This window comes from Aquarana catesbeiana, linkage group LG02 (genome assembly GCF_042186555.1).
Source record: "Aquarana catesbeiana isolate 2022-GZ linkage group LG02, ASM4218655v1, whole genome shotgun sequence".
Classification (NCBI taxonomy): Eukaryota; Metazoa; Chordata; class Amphibia; order Anura; family Ranidae; genus Aquarana; species Aquarana catesbeiana.
The window spans coordinates 454544925-454560786 of NC_133325.1; the positions used below are offsets into that span (position 1 = coordinate 454544925).

Sequence of the window (15862 nt, forward strand, 5' to 3'; positions counted from 1 at the left end):
TTGGCGCATGTTATTCGAAAATACTTTCAAAAAAGTTTGCTTTTAGAGCCTAACTCTGGGTTTCATTTCACTTTAAATTACTCGTTTGGGCCCATTCTTCTGTAAAGGCACAGGGACATATCAGAAGCCCACCACCTCACAGTGGCAACTGAAGGCTCCATTGTGTCCACATGCCAAATCCAGCAAACTAAAACAAAAATGGCAATTTATAACAAATGGTTCTTGCCATCTGATCTTCCTTTTGGCAAACTGTACTAAATGGGAACACACAAAAACTAAAACATATTTTAAATAGAGTGGGGAAGGTTTAGAATTCCTACAACGTCATTACTTTTGTCTGTTCCTTCATGTCCACATTATTGTCACATTTGGTATATTATTATATTAGTTTGTATATTAAAGGCCAAGACGTGCGGAATGATCTACCCAGTGGGGTCACATAGAGAAATTCTTACCTGACAGAAAAAAAGAAATTGGCTTGAATTAGGGTTTTAATCTAAAACACAAACTCATTTATCATAAAGTAACATCATCCCAATAAGATAAACCAATGTCTTTGGGAAAAAATAAGCTGCTTACCATAGCTAAAATAAGGTTGTAGTTTTATTGAGATATATTTATCTCCAGTGTAGTATGTTAAAGTCAGCCACCCTTCATGTTTAAAGAATTTTGTGTGACGAAAGAATTTTGTGTGACGAAAGAACTGATTTGCAGATGAAACAGCTCTAGAAACTTCAGTGAATCTCACAAAAGCAGAATTAATTACGTGATCAGATTTCCATTCATATATTCACTCACTAATTTTTGATGAAAAAGATGAGATTTGTAAATTTGCCAGATTCTTTCAAATCATGAATCATTTGGTCAATCTCTGTTTATACCATAAAATTTATTATAACATATACTGACATCACATCACATTTGAAAGATCAAATATACAGTGTGAAATACTGTCATCAGTCTGTCAGGATTTGGAAACTTCTATGTGAATGTGTCTTTAATAGTAATACCTCCCAAATGTCCCATTTTTAATGGGTGTATCCCATTTTGTGGACCCTAAAGGAAGTGGGGGCTAATGAAGTAGGTGCAGTTTGGGCCAAGGTTTTAATGGCCCAATTATTTCTTTTATGACTTTTCTGTGTATGAATAACTTCTCTGTGAGGGAACTGATGTTGTAGGTTAGGTGGCCCTTTAAAATACAGGCAACCAACAAGTAAAGAATGTACTACATTTTTACCTTGTGAGAGAATAAGTCCAGCAACAACCTAGCAGCACATTACACAACCTACATTTCCTCAAGGTTCTCTGAAAACTTACTGATACTATGTAATGTAAACAAGGTTTTTTGTTAAAGTTTGAATCCTTTTCTTTTTTCCTTCCTGTTAAAAAGTTCTATAAGAAGTTATTTACAAACGCATTTCTGAACTCTGTCTCATTCCCATGTCTCTGTTCTTAGCAAGAAAAAAATAATAATTTTTTCCTCTGGAAGGAATTTTTTTCCCCTTAAAAAAAAAAAAAAAAAACACATTTCAGAAGTACACGGTATAGGTTTTGGCAAGTGAAGCGTCTTTCCACGAGCCGAGGAGGGGGTGAGAAGCAAAGACCTAGATTTTTTTTCCTGTTAACATGCTGATTGAAATTCCAGAATTTTCCAGTCCTACTTAGTTTTATGTTGTGGTCTCTCCCGGACACATCAGGGACTTTGAACGCATTTCCGTATTTTTTTGCTTTGTCTTTGAGGTCATTCCCAAAACCGATTAACAAAAAGGAGTGTTATGGCATATGAAAACACAATGCATTCAACTGTGAAATCCAAATGGTATAGAATGTGCAGACAACATTTATTTTAACTTATTCATGTTATTGTTATTGCATACGGACCTTTGTTCAATAAAGAATTCCTATTCTAAAGTGAAAATTCCTAGTTGCAGTATTCCGAGGCAACCAATTAAAACCCAACTTGAATGAGACTGACTTAAGAAGAGTGAATTGTGAAGAGTTGCTCTAAGTTACTGCAGTTAGGAGTTAGCATTTAAAATAGAAAGTCTACTGAATAAGGTATACAGTCTGACTAACGCTTATACAATACTATACATAGAATAATATATTTTTTTCTGTCCGAAAAAGGGGTTGACTATAACATCTAAAGGAATGAGCAACCAATTGCTTTCTTTGCATTTTTAATGCCCAGCTCTACACTCGAGAAATAACATTAGGAATCTGATTGTATTTTACAGCAATTATAAACGTAATAGGTTTTTTAACTCACCCCACTGTATCTAGTCCTGTACATTTATAATTATAAGACAAAGTTTTTCAAAAGTTAATAGAAAAATATTTACTCTATGCTTATGAAACAAGCAGTGGAAACCTATGCTTGCAGTAGGTACCATGGTAAACCTTGACAAATGTAAGAAAATTGGAAAGAGAGTGACCTCAGATCTCACCAGTGGCCTGTAAAGGTTAAAGCTAGAGCTCCTTTCTGTCTTTTTAACAACATTGGTACCTTCAGTGATTTTCACTGTTTATGCATATCTGTCAACTGTTATGTACTAACAATAAATATATAATTTTTCACCAAAGAAATTTTAGGTTTACAGTATTATTGCACACTACTCGAAGCAGCAGTTCTTAACTTTTTCACACTCATGCCTCATATGGCTCATTCGGCTTATCCATCCTGCGCTCACTCTTCTCTGTCTTCCACCACCTGTTTCATCTTCTGCCAACTTTGTCAACTACTTTTTCTGTCTGCTGGAGCTGCCACCCATTCCATCTTCAGCACATGTGGCTTGCTCTATCTTCCATCTGCAGTGGCCTCTCCATCTTATTTTCATTTTTTCTACAATATCTTCTATGCACTCTGTCCACATCTCTTCCTGCCCATGCCACCTTTAGTCCCATGCTGTTCATACTACTTTCTGCCATATGCTGAAAGTATTATTTTGAGTTCATACAGCTTCTTTCCACCTTGTTACTCAGTGCTTTGACCACAGCATATTCCAGTCGCAGGTCACTTATACTTCCTACTTGAACATGCATGGCTTGGTACAGAAGTGTGTAGTAGGTCAGGAGTAGGCTTGTAGATACAGCATTGCTTAAAAAGAGGAAGTTCTGTTGGTGGTCTGCAGCTAGTCACTGAATATACTAACCTGGTCTGTGAGGGAAGTGTGGTATCCAGTGTAAAGGTTATACAGTGATGTGAGTCCTCCTGTGGCAGGTGCAGCCAGCTTATGGAGCGCTTGTGACCACTCAGAAGTTAGCAGATTGGCCGCAATTGATAAGCGGAATTGATCAAAGTTAGAATGTGGTTCAGAGTGTTGTAGATTACTCTCTGAGGAGTTGTCCCAAGGAACATTAAGTGCCCTATGTTATGTACTATTACACACATTATCCAATAGTGTGCTATTGTGAATCTCATTGTGTTTTTTTTTTTTACTAGATCTGCATGTAATTTTGGTTGAACCAGAAGAGCACTATATAATAATATACAGCGACAACACCAGGTAAGACTAAGAATACATCTGTAAAAGTGCACTTCAGACAAACATTTTATTTTGCCATTGAAAAAGACAAAAACAAATATTCACCCTTTTGATCTAGTTTCATAGCAGTCTCCTGGAAGTAGTAATTGATAGATAACTCACATGCTTCTGATATCAGCATAGTGACAGTGTTTCCTTCATAGAAAAAGAAGATCAATAAATTATTGTATTTGGTGGTTGGAATTGCTTTTTAAAGTGATCCTGTTACCAAAACACCCCAGCCCTGTAAAAGAACAGGCTTTATACTTACTTTTCTGGCAGCCTATGTCTACTGCTTCCGGGGTCCCGGGCCACTGTGTGCATTTCACATTTATAGGTGTTTTAATACCTGCTCCTCCTGCTGCACACAATGGTTTCTTCTGCTGGCTTGTACATCAGAACCTATAAGCCTGTGTAAACAAGGACCATAGCACTTGGCAATGATCTATTTTCATTAATTTAATACTTGCGGCGATGGAAAGAAGTCAAGTGGGGTTGTTTCCAAAACATGAATTTACAGAAAGGTTATTTGTACCAACAACAGTAATACTGCACACGGAGATGCAAAATAATATTTTTCATTTATTAAAATAGCCACCTGGAACAAGTTCTATTCTGACATGTTTCCCACTAAGTACAGTGCTTCCTCATTTCTTTGAGAAAATGCTGTGCCTAACCTGAAACATGTCAGAATAGAACTTGCCTCCCAAATACCACCACCCTGCTTTTATCAGGGCCGAGGGCTCTTGACAGGAGTACCCTTTCACCGGCCATTACCTTTCTGCGTTGCATAAAGAAGCACAGAAACCCACAGTGATTACATTATTGGGTCTACGATAAGGTATGTATTGAAAACAGAAAGGTTTTATTAATAATTTTCATTAGGATGTTTGTTGAGTGTGTGTGTGTGTGTGTGTGTGTGTGTGGGGGGGGGGGGGGGGGTTGGGAAGGGAAGGCAAAATATAAGAAGATTAAAGGGATTACTGAAGCCATTGATTTCAGGATGGACCTTTAAATGTTTTTAATTAAAAGAGACGTACAGGCAAAGCTCATTTGGCTATACTTCTCCTATTGATCACATGAGTGCAATTCGTTCTGCAATCCTGTGACCTGTCTTCAGCAGACAGCAGGCTAACGTCACAGAGCTGGTCCAGGCTCGGGCAAGATCTCAACAATGAAGTCAGGATCCACCCACATGCCTGGACTGGCACCTGGATCAGCCTCTCAGTGAGCCAATAAGAGCCTGAGCTGGCCGATCCCACCCCCTCCACAGCCCAGCGCTCCAGTGACCGAGGAGGGGGCAGCACAGAGAGCGGTGACTGACAGTCAGCATCTCTCTGCTCAGGGGGCTGTGAGAACCGAGCGATCAGTGGCTTTTTATCATCAAACAGCGATGTTTTCAGAAGCCAAGTAACTAAGTAGGCTATTGTTTATAGTCTGTTGTTTATAGTCTGCATCTCATTCTGTTTTAAGCTATTAAAGCTATTTAAGTGTTAAAAGTAAATATCAATGGTACCCTATTAATTAGGTATACATTTTCCTGTTTTTAATTTAAAATGTTTAAAAAAATTTTTGGCTCTTTTACCACGCTTATATTGTCCACTTGACCACTTCATCAAACCACACCTACATGCAATGCAGTGGGCACTGCCTGCAACACTCCCGATCTGTCTAATTCAGGGGTCTGGTGGCCCTCCAGCTGTTGCGAAACTACAAGTCCCATGAGGCATCGCAAGGCTGACAGTTACAAACATGACTCCCACAGGCAGAGGCATGATGGGACTTGTAATTTTGCAACAGCTGGAGGGCCGCCAGTTTGAGACCCCTGGTGTAATTTGTCTGGTGTTTTCTGAATCTAAAATGTGGCAACACTGATTGTGATACAGTCTATGATGTGCTATGCATATAATTCGTACCTCTTTCATATACCAATTGGTAGGTACTGTATAACCAGTCAGAATACTGTATACCATTTTGAGTAAGGTACTAATGGTTCTCGTGATCTATGCTTTATTATGGCTAACATGTTTGATGCTCAGTTCACATATGAACCGCATGCGGCTCACAGTGCATGCTGGTTCACCGTTTCAGGTCTGATTTCAGCCCGAATTTTGGGCTGAATTCGGACTTGAAATGGACCAAAAGACGCACAGCGGTTTTGTGCAAAACGCACCAGAACCGCTGCGGAGATATGTGAACCAGCTCAATAGAGAGCCAATTAAAATCTCCTGCTATTACGAATTGGATGCAGGGATCCCGCATCCAATTCGCAATGGTGTGAACCCAGCCTTAATCAATATACATAAATGATACAGTTTGCGATACAATAGCATGTTTTTGTATCAACCACTTAGCTTAGTTAATCTGCAAACTGATAAATAATTAGGCAGGCTAGATGATTGGTGTGCCCAAAATTCTCTATTTTCTTGTAGATGGCATGCATCTCTATGATGTACAGCTATAGCTTTCTTAACTCTTAGCATACCTCCTTTCATCTCCACATTGCATAGGTTAAATGCTAATTTTTGCTTGGGGGGGAAGTAAAATGAATAAGTACAAATACATACTTTATTCTTTACTCCCTCCGCCCTGTTCTTTTCTGTGCGACTTGAATCCCAAAGCCCCTTCTAATTTACTGCCTGGCTAGTTTTAGCTCTCCTACATTAACACGTACAATGTAGGACCAACCTGTTCACTACCACGATCATCGGACAGAGGAGGAAAGTGCCCGCTGCCAAGAAATGAGGCACAAGATAAGTGGGCGTACTTCTTCCTTTCTCTCTAGCCAAATTAGTAGTGAACCCTTGCATTGTGTTTGGTGAGACCCCAATTTATGGATACACTTAAAAGCAGCTTGGAGTTTGACTATACGGCTTACCACGTTGTCTGTGTCTGCAAGTACAGTATGTATGCCCAGAGAAAGTACAAAGAACTCAGTGTTTACAAATTATAGAATTTTGGTTTACCAAAGACTCTGTCACATCTCTTAATGCGATTTTGGCCACACTGATATATGTTATAAATGGAAAAAAATGCTACTGAGAAGCCTTATTATTTTGTAGAACAGCTGTTGACTTAATCTTGTAAAATTAATCTATAAATAATGGGTAGTTGTAAAGACACCTGTAAATGTTAGATATATGACTGATCTTTCTATGGAAATATCTTTGTACACACATACAAGTTTGCCCTTGACCAGTTTGCAGGTTTGCGCCTATGGATAAAGGAGGGGGCAATGCTGTAGACGATGACCTGTCTCATCAACAAGCAAGCTTGAACCTGGAGAGTCCTTCAGCATCGTAGTGGTGCCTACAAACATATGAATGTTCCTGAACCCCTTCACGCCGAAAAAACAGATATATGTGGCCTCACTGGACTGGGCTTTTTGCTGTAGAGCCTCATATATGCGTATCTACCACACAGCGAGCTCCCAGCTCAGAGACCAGGGTCTTTTATCGAGAGCCCTGAGTCCCGTACTAATGATCGGGACCCAGAACCCCCAATTCCAGGTCACCTGATCGCTGTGGTAGCCTCTGCTTGGTTACCATAGTGTTCAGTCACTGTGAAGCCCTCCCCTGTATTTCTCTCTCTGTAGATAGAGAGGAAAGATACATTATATCAGAGAGAAAAAAGTGTGCGTAAAATAAATAAGTAATATTAAAACAATGAGATAAAAATAAAGAAAAAATATCTAGATTAAGGTTTGATCTAGTTCAGTGTCACGGTTAGTGTTTGGGTCAAAGTCAAGGTCAAAGGTCAGGGTCAGTATATTTTGGGCAGGATTTTTTTTTTTTTTTTTAATTAGTATCAGTGTCAGCGCTTTAGGTAGGACAAAAAAAAAAAGCAAAATGCACACTATTGTTACAGGGCTGTACTACAGGTAATAAAAACAAATAACATACACATATGTGGTATTGCTGCGATCAACAGGAGCAGGAGAATTAATTTTGTGCTGTTCTTTGGTGGAAGGTTATGGTAGTAACACAAAATATACAGCTAAATCAAAAACATTTTTTACTATTTTGGGCCAGTATTTCTTTGATAATAAAAAAAATCAGGAGATATCCAATACCACCAAATGAAAGCCCAATTTGCCCTGAAAAAAAAAACAAATTATATTCCACCTTGATGCACAAAGTAGTTGTGATGATATGTACAGTTTTACTAACACTTGTCAAAGTTGTGCTTAGGCATTAATATTTGTTTTACCCTTGGGCGTCGAGAGGTTAATTTAACTGTATATTGTTGGTTGAGGTGGGTGTTGTCTAACATCTGTGGGCGCCCTAATAACCCTAGATGGTGAGCAATGATGACAGTTGTAAATAAGATGTGATTCATGATATAAGGATGTAATTAGTAAATGTAAATTTGTGGAGCCCCTTAAAGCTATGAGTCTGCCATTAACTGAATTTATTTCTGTTATTCCTACTGATTCTATTGTGAACAGGCTTGTGTTGATGACCTTCGATGAGCAAATGCAGCATGGTTTTGACATCAGTTTGAGAAGCTTCTAAGATCATTCAGAATTCACTGCACATGCAGTTAAACTGAATATGACCTGTTCCAGACAGTTTTGCATTCCTTAAGACTTGTATGTATTAAGAAGCAGTTCTAAAATGAACACAAGTCCACTCTTGAGTAAGGGAGTTTTGATGAATTGATTGCGTATGGATGCAAAAGTTTCAAATATTGGCTTGAGAATGACAGCTTACCAAAATAAGGTCAAATAAGGGAGGAGGTGGCCCTGCATTGTGACCACTGCCTCTACAGCCACATAACAGTCTTTGAGAATAGTTTGGACTCTATAAGGTTCTTCTGAGGGGCACCATGACAGTGGATTTTTTTTCTTGGATTTACAGGTAATATTTTTGGAGCTCTGTGATGCTGTTTTGTCCTCTCCTGCGGTGTCTCCTTCCACTGGCAGCGGTGATGGAGGAGTCTGCTCCTCATATTTCTGTTTTTCTCTCTCTCAGGCACAATGGGAGAGAGAAAACAGGAAGTGACATCTAAATCAGATGTCAATCAAACCGCCCGGCTGTAGTAATCGATACTACGAGCGCCGGATGGAAGCTACTCTGCGCCTCGGAAAGCGCTGCAAGGCGGGACAAAAGCCCGCAAATGAAGCGCTGCGTCTACAATCTCGTCATTACATAGACGTGGCGCTTCTCATAGTGCACTGTGTCCGGCGTCCAAACACAATGCACTTAAGGACCTGTTTTTGTTTTTAGTTTTTTTTTTAAAGGGGGGCGGTTTTAAAATTATTATTTTCTTTGTGACTGCCTGGAGGGACGGACCGCCACTGATCACTACGCTTTAAGATGTTAAATTTGTAAGAATGAAAATACATCCTGCATATCAGATATTTATATTTCGATTCATAACAGTCACAAAATTAGAAGCAATGAAGGACCAACGAAAATAATTTTACTGTTAGGGGTCCCCACAACTTGGGAAATTTTATCAAGGGGTCACAGCACTAGAAAGGTTGAGAACCACTGCAGTACAGGTTTCCTTTTAGATTTAGATTTTTACATTTTTGGAACACTTGGAACAGTGATTTTTGATTTATATTGAAATCCATTTCCAGGGTGACAGTTCACTTTCTGAATACTCACACTGTCATGTTTCTCATGCACTAAATGTGCAAGAATAGAGCATGCCTCACTCTTCAAAGTGTGAAAAAGCCATATTAAAAGAAACCAATGCTAAGAGAAATATAAAAGCTGCCATTACTGACTTTATCCTAATGAAAATTGGTTGCTGGCTCTTTTTGGCTTCAATACGCTCTGAGTCACTGATCTCAAATTATTATGCTTGTGGGTGTGGCTTACTGCACCCATGTGGAGACCCGGAGAGAGCGATCGCTAGTGCCCCTAAGATGGGCTAAGACTTTTGTTTAACACAAGGTTTGCATTAGGGCAGCATTACAACTTAAAAGTGATGCTCCAAAAGCACACAATTAAGTCCTTGTAATCTGTAGCACAGTTCTTTAATACTCTGTACACTATGGATAACAGTGCCACAATACACTTCCTAACTCTTCTCTCTGTATTGTACAGCAATATTGTGCTAGTATCACTGAGCTTGTACCAGACTCCAGCAGCCCAGTAACCCATTACCTCAATCCCAGTGACATTGATTTGTGTATATGTATATATATATATATATATATATATATATATATATATATATATATATATATTACACTTAAATACTAGGGAGCTGAACTCTTGTACATATTCCGTTCTACCCTAAGGCCTCACTCTATCTTCTGTGACTTCCAGGCTGGGTCCCTAGGACACCCCATGCTGTGATGCTGGACCCAGTATTGGGGTTACAGTTGCTGTGGAAGGAGTCTAAACACCAAGCTCCTTTGCTACCAGGGCCTTCCGCCACCTTTGCCAAGTCACACCGCTTCGCAACTGACTGGTTTCTTATGCGCTCGACACTAATACTGTAGTCATTGGCAACTAGATGTTTGTACTGTATCTTCTCTATCTTGTTTTATTCCCTTGATAAGCCTTGTTCTTGTGATATGCCATATGTGAAATGCACCCCTTTAAGGTTGTCCTCAAGTAACTTCAGACCAGGCCAAGCAACAATAAACTTCTTTGCCCCGCACATTGGGCCTTGATCAAAGAGGCTGTGAGCAAGCCCTGATGTGTGGAGTGAAACATGTCAGAGGGCATGACTGGAGCAGCACTGGCTGAGGCCACATTCATGCACATATTCATGCACTGGGTCGGTGAGTGGTGTTTCTTCCTTTTTCTGTTAATGCTCCTGCACCCCTGAATGGGGCATAGACACCTGCTCCCTTCACTGCAACTGGCAGGGAGATCTTTGTCTCAGCTTAGAGCGCCACTTCAAGTTAGGCAAGGTTCACACTGGTATGACGTACGCTCCGACTTTCGGAGCACATATCGCATGGCGTGTATAAATTAATGGTTCCCTATGAGAGCCATCTTAACTGGTCCGACACAAGTCGATCTGACTTTGAAAAAGGTTTCTGCACTACTTTGGTCCTACTTCAGCCCATTGAATATCATTGAAGTCAGATCAGAGTCGGATCATCATCTTAACTGATCCGACTTTGACATGCGACTTGTGCTCTGAGGATCTTGAAGGGGAACCGCTTGCCAAAATTATTTTAAAAAATGGAGTAGGGTTCCCCCAATTCCATACCAGGCCCTTTGGTCTGGTATGGAATTTAAGGGAGGGGAACCCCATGCCAAGGAAAAAAAAATGGCGTGGGGTCCCTTCCAAAATCCAAACCAGACCTTTATCCAAGCACGCAGGACACCGGACCATACCAGGCCACATACCATCAATATGTACCTTGTCCCCATGCTGGTGGGGACAAGAGACTCTTCCCCACAATCCTGGCCAGTGGTTGTGGGGGTTTGCAGTCGTGGGACTTATCGAAATCTGTAAGCCACCTTTAACAAGGGGCCCCACAGATCCCGGCCCCTCACCCTATGTGAATGAGTATGGGGTACAGTGTACCCCTACCCATTCACCCAAAAAAAGTGTCAAAAATAAGTAAAACCAGCATACAGGTCTTTGACAAAGTCCTTTATTAAAGCAGCTCCAGCATCTCTTCTCCTTCCGATTTCTTCTCCCTCCGGTGATGTCTTCATCCTTCAGTTCTTCTCGCTGCACTGATGTCTTCTTCCTCTGCCAGTTCTTCCTCCGTTCCTCTAGTTCTTCTTCTCTCCGCTGTCCTCTTTCTCTGTCAGTTCTTCCTTCGGTTCTGCAAACCGACGCTAGCTCCTGCTGTAAATGTTAGCTCCGGCGTGTGCCATTACTTATATAGCCATGGGTCGTGGCCATCCGGTAATGTCATCTGGAGGCCCCACCCCTTTTGACGCCACCACCCAGGGCATGATGAGACAGTGACGTCACAAGGGGACGGGGTCTCCAGATGACCTGTAGGGGGTCTGTAGTCACAAGGCTCTGGTCGAAAGTCACCTTCCTCCATGATACCAGACAGGATCCATGGACATCCTCCCTCAGTCAGCTCTTAGGAGAACTCTGGGTTTTAGCATTCACTGTTCAGGTCGCCCACCCGTGGCCACATGGCAGCCTGTGCTAAGAGGAGGTGACATGCCCCCTCTTCAACTGGACCTCTCTTTTCTGGAGGAAGACCCAGATCCCATGTGCTCACTTAATATAAATACCAACACTCATCATGCTTAGGAGCAACACTCCCTGTAATTGGATGGGAGGGCATTCATATTTATGCTGCTGCTCTGCATGGGTCACTCCTGTTCACCCAGAGCCTTCCAAAGTTGCCTGGATACAGAATGGCCAATCACAGCAGCAGCAGCAGTACTGTGAGTCACTAAGCAATTGTAACTTTCCTGTTAAAGCGGACCTTCAGTCATTTTTTCAACTTCCCATCTATTAAATCTTCTGCCCTTGTTGTTTTAACTTTGGATAGTAAAACATTTTTTTTCTGCCAGTAAATACTGTATTTATCGGCGTAATCGTGTGTGCGTGTTATACGCCACTCCCTGCTACTTGGAGGGGACGAGCGCCGCTGGATGACACAGAGCCGCGATCTCCTGTGTATCTGGCGCTGTCACACACAGTCCCACCCCCTGGCCCGGCATTGGACCACTGCTCTGTCCATCATATGAGCTGGGCGGGACTGTGAGTGACTGAGCGCCAGATACACAGGAGATTGCGGATCTGTGTCATCCAGCGGCGCTCGTCCCCACCAAGTAGCAGGGGTTGCTACAACTAGGTGGTTCTGTCATGGAAGGAGAATGTACCTGAATGTATGCTATATCAATCACCTGGTGGACATCGACCGTTAAAGAGGAACTGAACTGTGGTAACCAAAGAGGGCAAATGGCACAAAGGTCAAAGAACCTGTCACCAGAAATGAACATGGTCTCCATGCAGCTTTCTTTCCCCCATTATTGACTGATTCTGCCAAACAATCTGCTAATAAGACTTGTGCTCGTCCCCTCCAGCACTGGAGAGGCTACAATCATCTGCAAAGGCAAGTCTGCAGATGTATACCATAGAGGCTGCAATCATGGGCATGTTAGAGGCTGCAATCATGGGCATGTTAGAGACTGCAGATGGGCACTAAACAGGCTGCAATAATGGGCATATTAGAGGCTGCAGATGGGCATAGATCAGACTGCATTGATGGGCACTGGTGAGGCTGCAGAACACTGACCCTTATTTTAATTTAAGTTTTCTTTCTGAAACTTCCCTCTTAAAGTTAAGGTGCGTGTTATATGCCGGTGCGTGTTATACGCCGATAAATACAGTACCTTACACAACCCACTTCCTGTTTCTTGTCTGGTCATTAGCCTAGGCTTATGAAATCATGCACAGCTCTCTCTCTCACTCTCGTGAGAGTTTGCCAGAAAGGGGGGGGGGTGAGTCATAAGAGGGCCAATGAAAGCTGCAGAACTGGAGGTGTGCCTCCTGTGTGTCTGTGTAAATCCAGGAAGTGAACAGGCAGTGGCTTCAGCTGCTCACAGTTAAAATGGACGCAGCCAGACTTAGTGGAGGGAGATTTCTGCAGCATATTTGGAAAGTATAGAATCACAGTATATCTAAAATAATATACAAAGTGGTTGGAGGGAAGCTTCAGAATGGCAAAGATGTTTTTATTACAAATTATGTGAGCAGACTGCAGTTCCTCTTTAACCTCTTCAGCCCCAGAAGGTTTACCCCCCCTTCATGACCAGGCCACTTTTTGCAATATGGCACTGCGTTATTTTAACTGACAATTGCGTGGTTGGGCGACTCTGTACCCAAATAAAATTGATGGCCTTTTTCCCCCACAAATAGAGCTTACAAATAAAGCTTATTTTTTGCGCTATAAACAAAAAAAGACAGATAACTTTGAAAAAAAAAACAATATTTTTTACTTTATGCTATAAAATATTCCCAATAAAAAAATGTAAAAAATCTCATTTATTGATCAATTTAGGCCAATATGTATTCTGCCTCATAGTTTTGGTAAAAAAAATCTCAATACGTGTTTATTGATTGGTTTGCGCAAAAGTTTTAGCATCTACAAACTATGGGATATCTTTATGGGACTTTTATTTTTTTTTTTATTGTTTTTATAATGGCGGCGATCAGTGATTTTTAGTGGGACTGCAACATTGAGGAGGACAAATCTGACACTAAGTGACAATTTTGGGGACCAGTGACACCAATACAGTGATCAGTGCTAAAAAAAAATGCACTGTCACTGTACTAAAGACACAGGCAGGGAAGAGGTTAACATCAGGGGCAATCAAAGGGTTACATTTGCTCATAGGGAGTGCTTTCTAACTGTGTGGTAGAGGTGCTTTGACTGGGGGAAGACAGAGATCTGTATTCCTGCTTAGCAGAAACACAAGATCTCCATCTTCCCCTCTCACAGAACGGCAGTCTGCCTTGTTTACATACCGCTGTTCTGCCTCTCCTGAGAACGATTGCGGTGTGCCGGCAAACATCTGGTCCACTGCACCCGCTAATTGGCTCCCCCTGTGTCCAATCACAGCAGGAGTGGGTCGCTGGCGGCGCGTGCACGCGCCCCAGACCCAGTGCACCAAATCATGTACAGGTATGTGATTTTACGCAGGAGGGCCACTGCGTGGGGTGGTCCAGAAGGTTGTAAGCAGACAAGCTGCTATGTTTTACCTAGTAATCTCCTGTTAAGCAGGAGATCACACTATATATCCTAACTACATTCTAGCACCTATCAAGGAGGGTGCTACAGTAATATGTAAATAGTCTATGTGGTTGCTGAGTGATATTGTACACTGCCTACCAAATATTTCGGAAAAGCAGGAAATGTCATTTTTGGCAAATATGATTTAGAATCTCAGATCTGCAACTGAAATCCTATTGCCAACACACACATGTGTACAGGCCATCTTTCTGTAAACAAGATGTGTATCAAGTGCTAAAGGATAGTCTAATATTTTATTTCTGTTTCCTCTTTGCTCTCTGACCCAAGTTATGTGCTTTTATTGTAACGATAGAGCGGAACATGCTGAATGTTGCTTCCCCCTTGTAACTTTACACACCTAGGAGCAGGGCAGCCTCTCCCTTATTATGTCTCAAGTCTTCCCAGTGCCCAGCAGACCGCACTGTCCCACAGAAACGTATTTGAATGTAAACCGAGTTCCTAGGCAGCTTTTTCTCATTTTCAAACTATTTCATATCAGACCTTGGCCTGTCGTTTGTTTTCTTTGAATTTGGTTGAGAAAATGGTCTACATTTTTAAGGATATATCTGCCTAGGAATCTTGGCAGGCGAAAAGACATATATCTAAACACACAGCAAATCTGAAACAGGAGGCGCCTATTAGCAAGGAATAAACAAGATTTTCTGCTAGCCTTGGAACAGGAGCATGATGGAAATAGATGATACTGAGTAGTGACAGAGGGTTGGTGCTCTTTAACCAGTTCTTACTCTATTAGCAGCTGGCTCATTTACGCTGCAGAGACACTGCTTAAAGCTGCCTAAAGCTGAACTCCAGCCTTACTTTCAGTCTCACCCAGCTGTACAGGTTTCTTTCCTCTACAGAAATTGCTTACTCCTATTTCACTGTACACTGTGAACTTCCCACATTGTCCCTTAGAAAATGTAGCAATTCAAACAGAGTCCACCAAATTTTCTGGCTGGAGGACATCTAGCATCGGTGCCGGACAGTCCATTGAGGGCGCAGTAACGCACACAAAACTACATGGCGTTAAACTGGCAGTAACGCACACAGAACTATATGGCGTTAAACTATCCATGCGTCTGGCCCCCTGATCTACATATCAGGGCGCCGGACTATGGATTCCAATAGGATGGGTAATCTTTTTTTTTTGAAGCATGTGATTAGAGCCAGAGGCTTTAATAGGCTTCAAAAAAGGGTGGGCTCGGGCGCAGAGCACTGCCAGGCCCCAAGCCCAACCAGTTGTGTGACGATAGCAAATACATTTTTGCTATTTTCACACTAAAGTTCCTCCCTGCCAATCAGGAGGCAGGTCGTGAGACCCGTTTCCCGATTGGCCAAAGCGTGAAGCGATCCTATTGAAAGCCTGGCGCCTAAGCGGAAGAGAGAGAAGACGGCAGAGGAAGGAGCTGGAAGAGCGGACACCGGAGCGTCTGCCTGCACCCTGCCACCGCCACCGTGTTGGAGGACACCACAGTCCACCACCTAGATTGGGTAAGTGCCGGACCGCCAGCCACCCATGGTGGGGTGGTGATAGTGTTGCACCACCGGCTGCCATCAGCCGCCACTGTCTAGCATCATCTAGCTCCTTTCTACCCAGCCTCAGTGTCCCTAGCCCTTTCATTCATTGGATTTCAGTTCTTTCTTTCATGGA

The 15862-nt window shown here is 41.9% G+C and overlaps 1 protein-coding gene across 1 annotated transcript in view; it reads left to right on the plus strand.

The window, feature by feature from the left end:
• COL8A2 (collagen type VIII alpha 2 chain) overlaps positions 1-15862 on the plus strand; it is a 220393-nt gene that overhangs the window by 98130 nt on the left and 106401 nt on the right. Inside the window, exon 2 of the mRNA XM_073615604.1 lies at positions 3443-3506. The gene's annotated coding sequence lies outside the window, so the exon portion shown is untranslated. The remainder of the gene's footprint in view (positions 1-3442; positions 3507-15862) is intronic.